Raw genomic sequence first — 13,569 nt, forward strand, 5'->3', positions numbered from 1 at the left:
GCGATTGATTTGCACTTTTCGCACCAAAGTACGTTAATCTCTAGGAGACAGAACGCGTCTCCTTCCTGAGCGGTATGATGGCTGCGCTGTCCCATGGTTTTTATACTTGCGTACTATTGTTTGTACAGATGAACATGGTACCTTCCAGCGTTTGGAAAATGCTCCCAAGGATGAACCAGACTTGTGGAGGTCTACAATTGGCTGATTTCTTTTGATTTTCCCATGATGTCAAGCAAAGAGGCACTGAGTTTGAAGGTATGCCTTGAAATACATCCACAGGTACACCTCCAATTGACTCAAATGATGTCAATTAGCCTATCAGAAGCTTCTAAAGCCATGACATAATTTTCTGGAATTTTCCAAGCTGTTTAAAGCTACAGTCAACACTTCTGACCCACTGGAATTGTGAAACAGTGATTATTATTATTATATTATTATAAGTGAAATAATCTGTCTGTAAACAATTGTTGGAAAAATACTTGTGTCATGCACAAAGTAGATGTCCTAACCGACTTGCCAAAACTATAGTTTGTAAACAAGAAATTTGTGGAGTGGTTGAAAAACGAGTTTTTAATGACTCCAACCTAAGTGTATGTAAACTTCCGACTTCAACTGTGTGACCCTGATTTAGCCCGCTGCAGTAAAAGGTTAACTAGCATTGAAATAATTAATCCGTTCTTCTCTAGCTAATACAAAATCTCTCTCCCTATCTTCTGAATCATGCTTGTAACGTCAATACAGTAGCCTATGCTTCGGAAGGGAGGCAGCCTAAACACGCACATACACTGGCAAAGATGTTCAGCTTGCGGGCAGATACTGGAATCATTTTCAGAGTGACAGTGAGGGCTTTGCATAGGCACTTTGTTGCGTTTTTTTGTTGGACTAGAAAGAATTGCCTGGTTCCCGGTTCTGTTTCTGTTCCTAAATATCTTTGTTATTTTCCAGTTTTCGGTTCTGTTCCCTGAACTGGTTCCAACCCCTGGATGTAATGCTGTGGGACAAAAACTCCATCCCACCAGAGCAGGCTGAAATTCCAGGCATTTTTTTTCTCCAAAAGCTCTTTATCATAATTATCACCATTTCAGAGTGTTATTTCGACCTCATAATGTGGAAATATCCTTTTTTTTAAACTAGAAAATCTAGTTTTTGATTGCACTGCCCCTTTAATGTAAAGTAATATGGATATACCCATGTGTATCAAACATATAATACTAACGATTAACTGATAAGAACCCTTTTATCTATCTAGGTTGTGCTGCAAAAATTCTACAGCTGAGTTGGGTCTTTGCAGGAAAAAGTTCTGCAGCAAACACCATCTTAGACACAGAAGAGTTTGGTCCTGGAAGACAAACTAAGACATGTACAAGACGTACTGGTGAGGTGGCTGGGAGGCAAGTCACTGTGGTAGATACACCAGCCCACCTGACAAGGTCAAAGATGAGATCTTGAAAGGAGTGTCTCTGTAGTCTCCGGCACCCCATGCCGTCCTCCTGGTGGTCCCTGCAGACACGCCATTCACCGAAGAACAAAAACAGAACATACATGAGAACATGGCTATGTTTGGAGAGGGAGTCTGGACACACACTATTGTGCTGTTTACCTGGGGAGAATGGCTAGAAGAAGACATAACCATTGAGCAGCACATTGAAAGTGAAGGGAAGGCTCTCCAGTGGCTTGTTGAGAAATGTGGGAACAGGTATCATGTTCTCAACAATAAGAACACGGGTGATGGCACTCATGTCACAGAGCTGCTGGAGAAGATAGAGGAAATATCCAGAGCAATGTAAAGGCAGATGATGACACCATTAGTGCAATCACTCCTGTTGATGAGTACCAAGAGCTCAATGGTGGTACAGGGTGAGTTGGAGGAGTTGTTGAGAATTCTCAATGAAGAAAGGGAGTGTAAGAACATGCGGATGAAGAACAAAACAAGGAAGGCACGGATCGACATCTGCGAGACAGGATGGAAGCGTGGATCAAGCAAATAATTGTAAGGTCTCTTTGTTGATAACTTGTGTTTGTACTATAATCCACTGTCTTCATTTAAAATGGCAATTTAATTATTTATTAATTTCAAGTTGGGATGGAGAAATCAGACGAATCAGAGGACAGGTACATCCTTCTCGGGAAGAAGGGGAAGAGGAAATGGAGGAACCAAGGGAGATGAATGGAGGGGAAATTACTTCAACTTTGACAGGTCTGTCATTATAATTTCACACAGCAGCATTGGTGGCATTTTCAGTAGCTTCCTCTTGTGTAAGATGTTTTTTGTGGGTCACAAAAATAATGATTATGATAGCACTTGTTCAATTCATCTATTAGCTGGTTAAAACTGGCTACACCTATACATTTGGGACCTGTTTCCACAACCTTGAGTTAGCCAAATCTGTGACTTATTGAGGTATGAGTTATCCAGGTGGTGGTGTAAGCTTATTTTAGTTATCTTAATGACCACCTCTGGAAATGTGTTTGCTTATTTGCAAAACACGTAGTGAGGCTAAGTATGTATCTATCAAGCTACATAGTGAAGCTTTCTCCATTTAACTTTCTCCTAACATTATTATATTGTATTTTTTATACGTTAGGTTTCCCTAACATTGCATTTAACAATTCTTGTTTTTACAGCAACCACTTCTGCCCACACTGACTCTCATCCATCTGTGGTTGGAAATCCAGTTGGCGGGCAACTTACTGACAGGTTAAAGAACATGTTGGAGAGGGAGTGGGCCAGACGAGAAGCTGAGATAATATACAAATTGAATGTGTCACTTCAGGACATAAGAGATAACCTATACACTTTTCCATGTCTTTGGCCAGTTTATTTAAACAAATGCTGTATCATTACCTTAAAATGGTATGGTGATGGATTCCTGTATAACTACGACTCTAATTAATCAACATATACAACAGCCTAATGAACAACTTCACCATATTAATATGAACAAACACATTCACCTTGATTAGGCGATGATGATTTTATGACAGTATTATTTGTGATTCTTTATTTCACAGGTATGCAGCCAGTGCAGGGTGATTATGAGATTAAGAACATTAAGGCGTGGCTGAGACAGGTGGAACACTGACAGCTAGGTTAAAAGAGAAAATAAAGAAAAAGCCTACATAAACTCTGCTAAGCTACTCCTCAGAATGGTATAATTTACAATTAACATTAACCTTCCGATCTTAAAGGTGCAGTATGCAGAAATTGCTCCGCATTTCCTGGTTGCTAAAATTCTAATAGTTCATCTAATTTCAGTTTATGTGACAAAACAAGCAGACATTGTGTAGAGATTCATTGTACCATCTAAACCACTGTGAAATATATTTTCCATAACTAAAAATATTGTATTTTCAGCAGTTTGAAGCTGGTGTACAAAACCGAAAGTAAAATTTAAGAACGGGAAGCATAGAAATAGACCACATAGAACAGATCTACCGCTTCTTAGACTTTTTTTAATTACTTTTTTAAATTTATTATCATTATTCTATTATTTTTTATTATTAGGGGTAGATCAACTTTAATATTGCAGATAGACCATAGCTTCCATCAATGTAATTGTCTGCATCATTTCCAATTACACATATATTTTTTTGTAAATATATTTATATCTATACACTGCCGGTCAAATGTTTTAAAACACCTACTCATTCAAGGGTTTTTTCTTTATTTTTACTATTTTCTACATTGCAGAATAATAGTGAAGACATCAAAACTATGAAATAACACAAATGGAATCATGTAGTAGCCAAAGAAGTGTTAAACAAATCAAAATATATTTTATATTTGAAATTCTTCAAATAGCCACCCTTTCCCTTAATGACAACTTTGCACATGCAATGATAGTCCCACTAAGCCCAAACCAGATGGAATGGTGTATCTCTGCAGAATGCTGTGGTAGCCATGCTGGTTAAGTGTGCCTTGAACTCTAAATAAATCACAGACAGTATCACCAGCAAAGCACCCCCACACCATAACACCACCTCCTCCATGCTTTATGGTGGGAAATACAAATGCGGAGATCATCCGTTCACCCACATCGTGTCTCACGAAGACACAACGGTTGGAACCAAAAATCTCCAATTTGGACTCCAGACCAAAGGACAAATTTCCACCAGTCTAATGTCCATTGCTCATGTTTCTTGGCCCAAGCAAGTCTCTTCTTCTTATTTGTGTCCTTTAGTAATGGTTTCTTTGCAGAAATTCGACCATGAAGGCCTGATTCACACAGTCTTCTCTGAATAGTTGATGTTGAGATGTGTCTGTTACTTGAACTCTGTGAAGCATTTATTTGGGCTGCAATTTCTGAGGCTGGTAACTCTAATGAACTTATCCCCTGCAGCAGAGGTAACTCTGGGTCTTCCTTTCCTGTGGCGGTCTTCATGAGAGCCAGTTTCATCATCGCGATTGATGATTTTTGCGACTGCACTTGAAGAAACTTTCAAAGTTCTTGAGATTTTCCGTCTTGACTGACCTTCATGTCTTAAAGTAATGATGGACTGTCATTTCTCTTTGCTTATTTGAGCTGTTCTTGCCATAATATGGACTTGGTCTTTTCGCAATAGGGCTATCTTCTGTATACCACCACTACCTTGTCACAATACAACTGATTGGCTCAAATGCATTAAGAAGGAAAGAAATTCCACAAATTAACTTTTAAGAAGGCACACCTGTTGGACAGTACCAAAATAAATGATCTAATGACTCTGTCTCTTCGCAGCTAAATCTGCAGAGCTGGGAAGGTTGTATCCCCCATATATAACAATCTATTGGTTGCAAGACTTTTGTATAGTAATTTAAATTTGTTTTGTTTATCAGTTCATAAAACATGTGCCATGGAATCGGTACATCGAAAATCTCTTCCCAACTATTTTGCAATCTATATGGCACAGCTGTACATTTTTTGGTCCTTAAATGAAACTGTTATATTTTTTGATTTATCACAATTTTCTTTAACCAATTATGGTCTTTAATGCAGGGCCGACAGACAAGTTCCTTACTTTTCCCCCTTCCACTTGCCTCTTCCATTTTTGCGGTAATGCTGTAATTAGTTGGTTGTAATTTTGGGTAGAGCAGACATTTCCATATATTTTTGTTAGCTGCATGTGTGACATAACTCCACCAGTCCTATTTATGATATCATTTACAAAGATTATACCTTCATACATATTTTTTAATTGTATCGGAAAATCATGTTTTTTTTAATCAATTAGTATATTTGAGTTTAACCACAATATTTGTTGTATTATTTCTTCTGTCTTTTCTGGTGGATTAAACTGAAATTGCTACCAACTTTCTATGGCTTGTTTTAAAAATAACAATATTTTGGAGATGATTTCATTTTCAAATAACTGATAGTGAGAGGTTGTAATCTGAATGAAGGGAAAAAGGCCATTCTTGAACATGGGGTGAGAAGTTTTTACTAATTTGCTAGAGAACCAGTTCGGATTGAATATAACTTTTGTATGACTGACGCCTTTAGTGAGAGGTCTAATGCTTTAATATTTTGTAACGATCCCGGCAGTCTGAGTCGGGTCCTGTCTGGGGACTAGTTTTTTCTGCTCGTGATCTCCAGTTTCCCGAGGGTTCTGGAACGCTCCGGGGAGCCCTCTTGATTTCCGCACCTGCATCCCATCAGCAATCTGCACACCTGGTCCTGATCATCACCCTTCTTAGGCTCTGGCCTAACATCCATTCCCTGCCGGATCGTTAGCCATGAACAGTAGGTTTACCAGAGTATCAGTCTTAGAGCCTAGCGTTAGTTTTGTTGTTTTTGCACCTTGTTGTTTACTTACCTCCGTTTTGTTCCATCTGCAGTCACCCGTCCGGAACCTTCATCCAACCTCTGCCTGGTGGTCGGGCGGCTGCCGACCCATGATGGGATCAACCACTGCACCCCCAACAACTAATCAACGCCGCCCGCTCTGTTCCCTGGATTATTCAGCATCACTCTTGAATTGTAAATAAACACTCACCTTCGTTTCAACTTACCTTGTCCTGGTCTGCTTCTGGGTTCTGGCTTTGCAACTCGTGACAGAACGATCCGGCCAGTAATGAACCCAGCGGACCTGGACTCTGTTCGCCATGCCATTACCCAGCAGGAGAAGATGTTGGGCCATCATAGCACGGTACTACAGGAGATCGCGTTGTCAGTTCGGAACCTTTCTACCGGTCTGACGGAGGTCCAGAACCAACGCCAGTTTCCGGTGGAGGATCCACTACCGGTTTCACCCATCTCGCCTGCCGCTTCTGGAGCTGTGTCCTTCCGTGAGCCCAAGGTTCCGACGCCGGATAAATATGAGGGGGAGCTGGGAAGATGCCGTTCCTTCCTTATGCAGTGTGGATTAGTGTTCGATCTACAGCCCTACTCTTATGCCACAGACAAGGCTAGGATAGCCTTTGTGATTGAGTTGCTGCGTGGTCGAGCGCTGGAGTGGGCTTCAGCCGTTTGGGAACGACAGGATCCCTGCATGGCTTCATACCAGGGGTTCACGGCCGAGATGAGGAAGCTCTTCGACCATTCCGTCCGAGGGAGGGACGCAGCTAGGCGCCTGTTTTCGCTTCGCCAAGGAACTCGCAGCGTGGCCGACTTCGTGATCGAGTTCAAGACGTTGGCTGTGGAGAGTGGGTGGAATGAGGAGTCTCTGCAAGCGGCCTTTTACCAGGGTCTGTCGGAGCAGCTCAAGGATGAGTTGATCTCCTATCCGGAGCCTAGTGACCTGGACAGCTTGGTAGCCTTGTCTATTCGGGTGGATAATCGAGTCCGAGAGCGAAGGAGGGAGAAGCAATGGGTTCCGTCCAACCGATCAGCTTCTCAGGTTCCAGTCGGGGTCGTCCAAACTGCGCGGCTCGCTAAAGTTGGGAGGACTTTTAGCGAGCCAGTTTCGACCTCTCAATACCTCTGTCAGACCCCGTTTCCCGGCTACCCTTATGAACAGGAATCAGAGCTTAGCGATTAACGCTTTTATCGATTCAGGTGCCGATGGAAGCTTTCTAGATGCCGAGTTGGTGGAACAGCTGGGGCTTTCCAAGGAGCAATTGCCGGAAGCCATTGAAGCTACCACTCTGGACGGCAGTAGTCTGGCACGTATCACGATGAGGACTGAACCGGTTAAGATGCTGTTGTCGGGGAATCATTCTGAGATGATTTCATTCTTCATTCTGCCGTCTTCCCATGTTCCTCTGGTCCTTGGATACCCCTGGCTGAAGGAACACAATCCCACGTTCGATTGGGTGACGGGCAAGGTAACGAGTTGGAGCCTTGATTGTCATGCTAACTGTCTCAAGACTGCCTGTCCCCATTCGGTTCCCAGTCAGGTGATTGAGGCTAAACCCCCAGATTTGTCCCTGGTTCCCGAGACATATCACGATTTGGGGGAGGTTTTCAGTAAGCAGAAGGCTCTGTCACTCCCTCCCCACCGACCATATGATTGTGCCATCAACCTGTTCCCTGGAGCTGTCTACCCCAAGGGAAGGTTATACAGTATCTCCCGACCTGAACGTGAGGCTTTGGAGACCTACATCAAGGAGTCCCTAGCTGCTGGTCTCGTTCGTCCCTCGTCATCACCCCTGGGGGGCAGGATTCTTCTTTGTGGGTAAGAAGGATGGCTCTCTTCGACCGTGCATTGATTATCGGGGGGTTGAATGACATCACGGTCAAGAACAAGTATCCCCTGCCCTTGATGAGTTCTGCCTTCGACTCCTTACAGGGTGCTACGGTGTTCACCAAGCTAGACCTACGCAATGCGTATCACATGGTCCGGATCAGAGAGGGGGACGAGTGGTTGACGGGTTTCAATACACCGATGGGTCACTTCGAGTATCAGGTGATGCCGTTTGGACTGACCAATGCTCCAGCGGTATTCCAGAGTATGGTGAACGACGTCCTGAGAGATATGATCGGTCTCTTTGTGTTTGTTTACCTGGATGACATTCTGATCTTCTCGAAGGAACCTTCCGACCACGTCCAGCATGTCCGGCAGGTTCTGCAGCGATTGTTGGAGAATCGCCTGTTCGTGAAGGCCGAGAAGTGCGAGTTTCACGCCCACACGACATCCTTTCTCGGGTACATCATCTCCAGGGGAGAGATTAGGATGGACCAGGAGAAGGTTAGAGCGGTTCTGGAATGGGCCCAGCCCGGTACGAGATTGCAGCTCCAGAGATTTTTGGGGTTTGCGAATTTCTACCGCAGATTCATCCGGGATTACAGCCGTGTGGCCGCTCCGTTAACTGCCTTGACTTCCAGTATCAGGACCTTCAAGTGGAATCCGGAGGCGGATCGAGCGTTTCTGGATTTGAAGAGGCGATTCACCAACGCACCGATTCTCTCTCAACCGGACACGGCCCGTCAGTTCGTCGTTGAAGTGGACGCGTCTGATGTGGGAGTTGGCGCCATCCTGTCGCAGCGATGCTCCACGGACAGTAAACTCCATCCCTGCGCCTACTACTCTCGTCGCCTTTCGCCTGCGGAGAGGAATTACGATGTGGGTAACCGGGAGCTTCTCGCGGTGAAACTTGCCTTGGAGGAGTGGCGCCACTGGTTGGAGGGGGCGGAGCAACCGTTTATTGTCTGGACTGACCACAAGAATCTTGCTTACGTGCAATCGGCTAAACGTCTCAACTCCCGTCAGGCCAGGTGGGCGTTGTTTTTCGGACGATTCAAGTTTTCCCTGACGTTCCGACCTGGATCTAAGAACGGCAAGGCGGACGCCTTGTCCCGGAGGTTCTCCAAGACGGAGGAGAGTGGGTCCAAGACCGAGACAATTCTCCCCCGGAACTGCGTCGTGGGAGCAGTTATGTGGAAGATTGAGGAGGAGGTGCTGGCGGCCCTTCGGACTCAGCCCGGTCCCGGTAACGGTCCACCCGGTCGGTTGTTTGTGCCTGAGTCGGTTCGTCCTGCTGTCCTCAAATGGTCCCACGCCAGCAAGATGGCTTGTCACCCTGGCGTGGCTCGGACAATGGCGTTTCTTCGCAGACGCTTTTTGGTGGCCTGCCATGGCCGAGGATACTCGGGGTTTTGTTGCTGCCTGTCCAGTGTGTGCGCAGAATAAGAGTACCAATCGGCCCAGCTCTGGACTACTTCACCCCCTTCCTATTCCCCGGCGACCATGGTCGCATCTGGCCCTGGACTTCGTCACTGGGTTGCCCGCTTCTGAGGGGAACACGGTCGTTCTGACTATCGTGGACAGATTCAGCAAGTTCGCCCACTTTGTGCCAATTGCCAAGCTTCCCTCTGCCTCGGAGACGTCCGAGATCCTGGTTAGGGAGGTTTTCAGGGTCCACGGGTTGCCCAGTGATATCGTTTCCGACCGTGGCCCTCAGTTTACCTCTGCTGTCTGGAAGTCCTTCTGTTTGGCCATTGGAGCTACAGTCAGTCTCACATCTGGTTTTCACCCCCAATCCAATGGTCAGGTGGAGAGAGCCAACCAGAAGATGGAAACCACGCTACGCTGCCTGGTCTCTTCCAACCCCACCTCCTGGGTCTCTCAGTTGCCTTGGGTTGAGTATGCCCACAATACTCTCCCTACATCTGCCACTGGGATGTCTCCCTTCCAGTGCCTGTATGGCTACCAACCTCCCTTGTTCCCTTCTCAGGAGAAGGAGCTCTCAGTGCCCTCTGTTCAGGCCCATATTCGTCGTTGCCACCGGACCTGGCATCGGGCCAGAAAGGCACTCCTTAGAGTTTCGGACCGGTATCAGCTCCAGGCGAATCGTCGCCGGATCCCCGCTCCCACCTATACCATCGGAGATAGGGTCTGGTTGGCCACACGGGATCTTCCGTTACGGACTGAGTCTAGGAAGTTGTTACCGAAGTTCATTGGTCCGTTTGTGGTGGAGAAGGTGATCAATCCAGTGGCAGTTCGACTCAAACTACCGAGGACGCTCAGAGTCCATCCCACCTTTCATGTCTCCTGCCTCAAGCCGGTTTTCCTCAGTCCTCTGTTGCCTCCTCCGCCTCCTCCTCCTCCTCCTCGGATGATCGGAGGTGGTCCTGCCTACACGGTGCGACGAATCATGGATTCCAGACGGCGGGGCCGGGGTTTCCAGTATCTCGTGGACTGTGAGGGGTATGGTCCTGAAGAGAGGAGTTGGATTCCGCGGCGACAGATCCTAGATGCTGACCTCATCCGTGACTTCTACCGCCTCCATCCTGGCGCTCCGGGGAGTCCGCCCGGTGGCGTTCGTCGGAGGGGGGGTACTGTAACGATCCCGGCAGTCTGAGTCGGGTCCTGTCTGGGGACTAGTTTTTTCTGCTCGTGATCTCCAGTTTCCCGAGGGTTCTGGAACGCTCCGGGGAGCCCTCTTGATTTCCGCACCTGCATCCCATCAGCAATCTGCACACCTGGTCCTGATCATCACCCTTCTTAGGCTCTGGCCTAACATCCATTCCCTGCCGGATCGTTAGCCATGAACAGTAGGTTTACCAGAGTATCAGTCTTAGAGCCTAGCGTTAGTTTTGTTGTTTTTGCACCTTGTTGTTTACTTACCTCCGTTTTGTTCCATCTGCAGTCACCCGTCCGGAACCTTCATCCAACCTCTGCCTGGTGGTCGGCGGCTGCCGACCCATGATGGGATCAACCACTGCACCCCCAACAACTAATCAACGCCGCCCGCTCTGTTCCCTGGATTATTCAGCATCACTCTTGAATTGTAAATAAACACTCACCTTCGTTTCAACTTACCTTGTCCTGGTCTGCTTCTGGGTTCTGGCTTTGCAACTCGTGACAATATTTAATAATTCCTGCCCTCCGAATTCATATTAATTATATAAATAGGCCCTTTTAATTTTGTATGGCTTGCCATTCCAAATAAAATGGAATATTTTTTGCTCATATAATTTAAAAAACTGGTCGCTAAACCATAAGCAAATAGGTAAACTGGGATATGACTAAAGAGTTAACCAGGGTGATTTTTCCACAAATAGACAGGTATTTTCCTTTCCATGGTAGCAAGATCTTATCTATTTGCTAACTTTCTATAAAAATGTATTGTAGTAAGATAATTTCTTTCATTCGGGATATGTATACTGAGTATGTCCACATCACCGTCAGAATATTTTATTTGTAATTACACAGTAATGTAAAAGTTGTATTTTTTTGTGATCCAGTACACTTATCATAATTTCTTTATAATCCAGAGAGGTTAGAAAAAGTATCACGATCCAATATGTGGCTGTGGAGGGATCCAAATTGTGGATTTAAAAGAAAACATGAAACATCAGCGTACAATGACACCTTTGTTTTTAAGCCCTGTATTTCTAACCCCTTAATATTATTGTTGGATCTGATTTTAACAGCTAACATTTCGATGGCAATAATAAATAGATATGCCGATATTGGACAACCTTGTTTTACCCCTCTTGACAGTTTACAACTTTCTGAGAAGTAGCCATTATTTACCATTTTTCACATAAGGTTATTATACAGTGGGGAAAAAAAGTATTTAGTCAGCCACCAATTGTGCAAGTTCTCCCACTTAAAAAGATGAGAGAGGCCTGTAATTTTCATCATAGGTACACGTCAACTATGACAGACAAATTGAGGAAAAAAAATCCAGAAAATCACATTGTAGGATTTTTAATGAATTTATTTGCAAATTATGGTGGAAAATAAGTATTTGGTCACCTAAAAACAAGCAACATTTCTGTCTCTCACAGACCTGTAACTTCTTCTTTAAGAGGCTCCTCTGTCCTCCACTCGTTACCTGTATTAATGGCACCCGTTTGAACTTGTTATCAGTATAAAAGACACCTGTCCACAACCTCAAACAGTCACACTCCAAACTCCACTAAGGCCAAGACCAAAGAGCTGTCAAAGGACACCAGAAACAAAATTGTAGACCTGCACCAGGCTGGGAAGACTGAATCTGGAATAGGTAAGCAGCTTGGTTTGAAGAAATCAACTGTGGGAGCAATTATTAGGAAATGGAAGACATACAAGACCACTGATAATCTCCCTCGATCTGGGGCTCCACGCAAGATCTCACCCCGTGGGGTCAAAATGATCACAAGAACGGTGAGCAAAAATCCCAGAACCACACGGGGGGACCTAGTGAATTACCTGCAGAGAGCTGGGACCAAAGTAACAAAGCCTACCATCAGTAACACACTACGCCGCCAGGGACTCAAATCCTGCAGTGCCAGACGTGTCCCCCTGCTTGAGCCAGTACATGTCCAGGCCCGTCTGAAGTTTGCTAGAGTGCATTTGGATGATCCAGAAGAGGATTGGGAGAATGTCATATGGTCCGATGAAACCAAAATAGAACTTTTTGGTCAAAACTCAACTCGTCGTGTTTGGAGGACAAAGAATGCTGAGTTGCATCTAAAGAACACCATACCTACTGTGAAGCATGGGGGTGGAAACATCATGCTTTGGGGCTGTTTTTCTGCAAAGGGACCAGGACGACTGATCCGTGTAAAGGAAAGAATGAATGGGGCCATGTATCGTGAGATTTTGAGTGAAAACCTCCTTCCATCAACAAGGGCATTGAAGATGAAACGTGGCTGGGTCTTTCAGCATGACAATGATCCCAAACACACCGCCCGGGCAACGAAGGAGTGGCTTCGTAAGAAGCATTTCAAGGTCTCCAGATCTCAACCCCATAGAAAATCTTTGGAGGGAGTTGAAAGTCCGTGTTGCCCAGCGACAGCCCCAAAACATCATTGCTCTAGAGGTGATCTGCATGGAGGAATGGGCCAAAATACCAGCAACAGTGTGTGAAAACCTTGTGAAGACTTACAGAAAACGTTTGACCTGTGTCATTGCCAACAAAGGGTATAGAGGTCCGTGATGGCAGGACGCTTGGCCCAAGTGATGTATTGGGCCATACGCACTACCCTCTGTAGTGCATTGAGGTCGGAGGCATAGCAGTTGCCATACCAGGCAGTGATGCAACCAGTCAGGATGCTCTCAATGGTGGAGCTGTAGAACATTTATAGGATCTGAGGACCCATGCCAAATCTTTTCAGTCTCCTTAGGGGGAATAGGTTTTGTCATGCCCTCTTCACGACTGTCTTGGTGTGTTTGGACCATGTTAGTTTGTAGGTGATGTGGACACCAAGGAACTTGAAGCTCTCAACATGCTCCACTACATCCCCGTCGATGAGAATGGGGGCGTGCTCGGTCCTCTTCTTTTTCCTGTAGTCCACAATCATCTCCTTTGTCTTAGTCACATTGAGGGAGAGGTTGTTGTCCTGGCACCACAAAGCCAGGTCTCTGACCTCCTCCTTATAGGCTTTCTCGTCGTCGGTGATCAGGCCTACCACTGTTGTGTCATCGGCAAACTTAATGATGGTGTTGGAGTCATGCCTGGCCATGCAGTCATGTGTGAACAGGGAGTACAGGAGGGGACTTAGCACACACCCCTGAGGGGCCCCCGTGTTGAGAATCAGCGTAGCGGATGTGTTGTTACTGTCGTGGATAATTATCACTATACTTATTAAAAATCAAAGTTCTTCCAGAGTTTTTGTAGAATCAAGATAGACTTTATTACATAGAGCAACAAAAGCCTAGCTGGTCTGCAGAGCAACTAACTCAAAACACTCTGCCATGAGTTTATATACAACGTCCATT

The 13,569-nt window shown here is 45.4% G+C and overlaps 1 long non-coding RNA gene across 1 annotated transcript; it reads left to right on the forward strand.

Moving 5' to 3' along the window:
- Nucleotides 1-1,253: 1,253 nt before the first annotated feature.
- LOC121581566 lies at nucleotides 1,254-3,213 on the forward strand. Its single transcript, XR_006003224.2, has 3 exons — nucleotides 1,254-1,990; nucleotides 2,079-2,197; nucleotides 2,626-3,213. It is a non-coding gene; the product is annotated as an uncharacterized LOC121581566 (long non-coding RNA).
- Nucleotides 3,214-13,569: the final 10,356 nt, after the last annotated feature.

This window comes from Coregonus clupeaformis, chromosome 14 (assembly GCF_020615455.1).
Source record: "Coregonus clupeaformis isolate EN_2021a chromosome 14, ASM2061545v1, whole genome shotgun sequence".
NCBI lineage: Eukaryota > Metazoa > Chordata > Actinopteri > Salmoniformes > Salmonidae > Coregonus > Coregonus clupeaformis.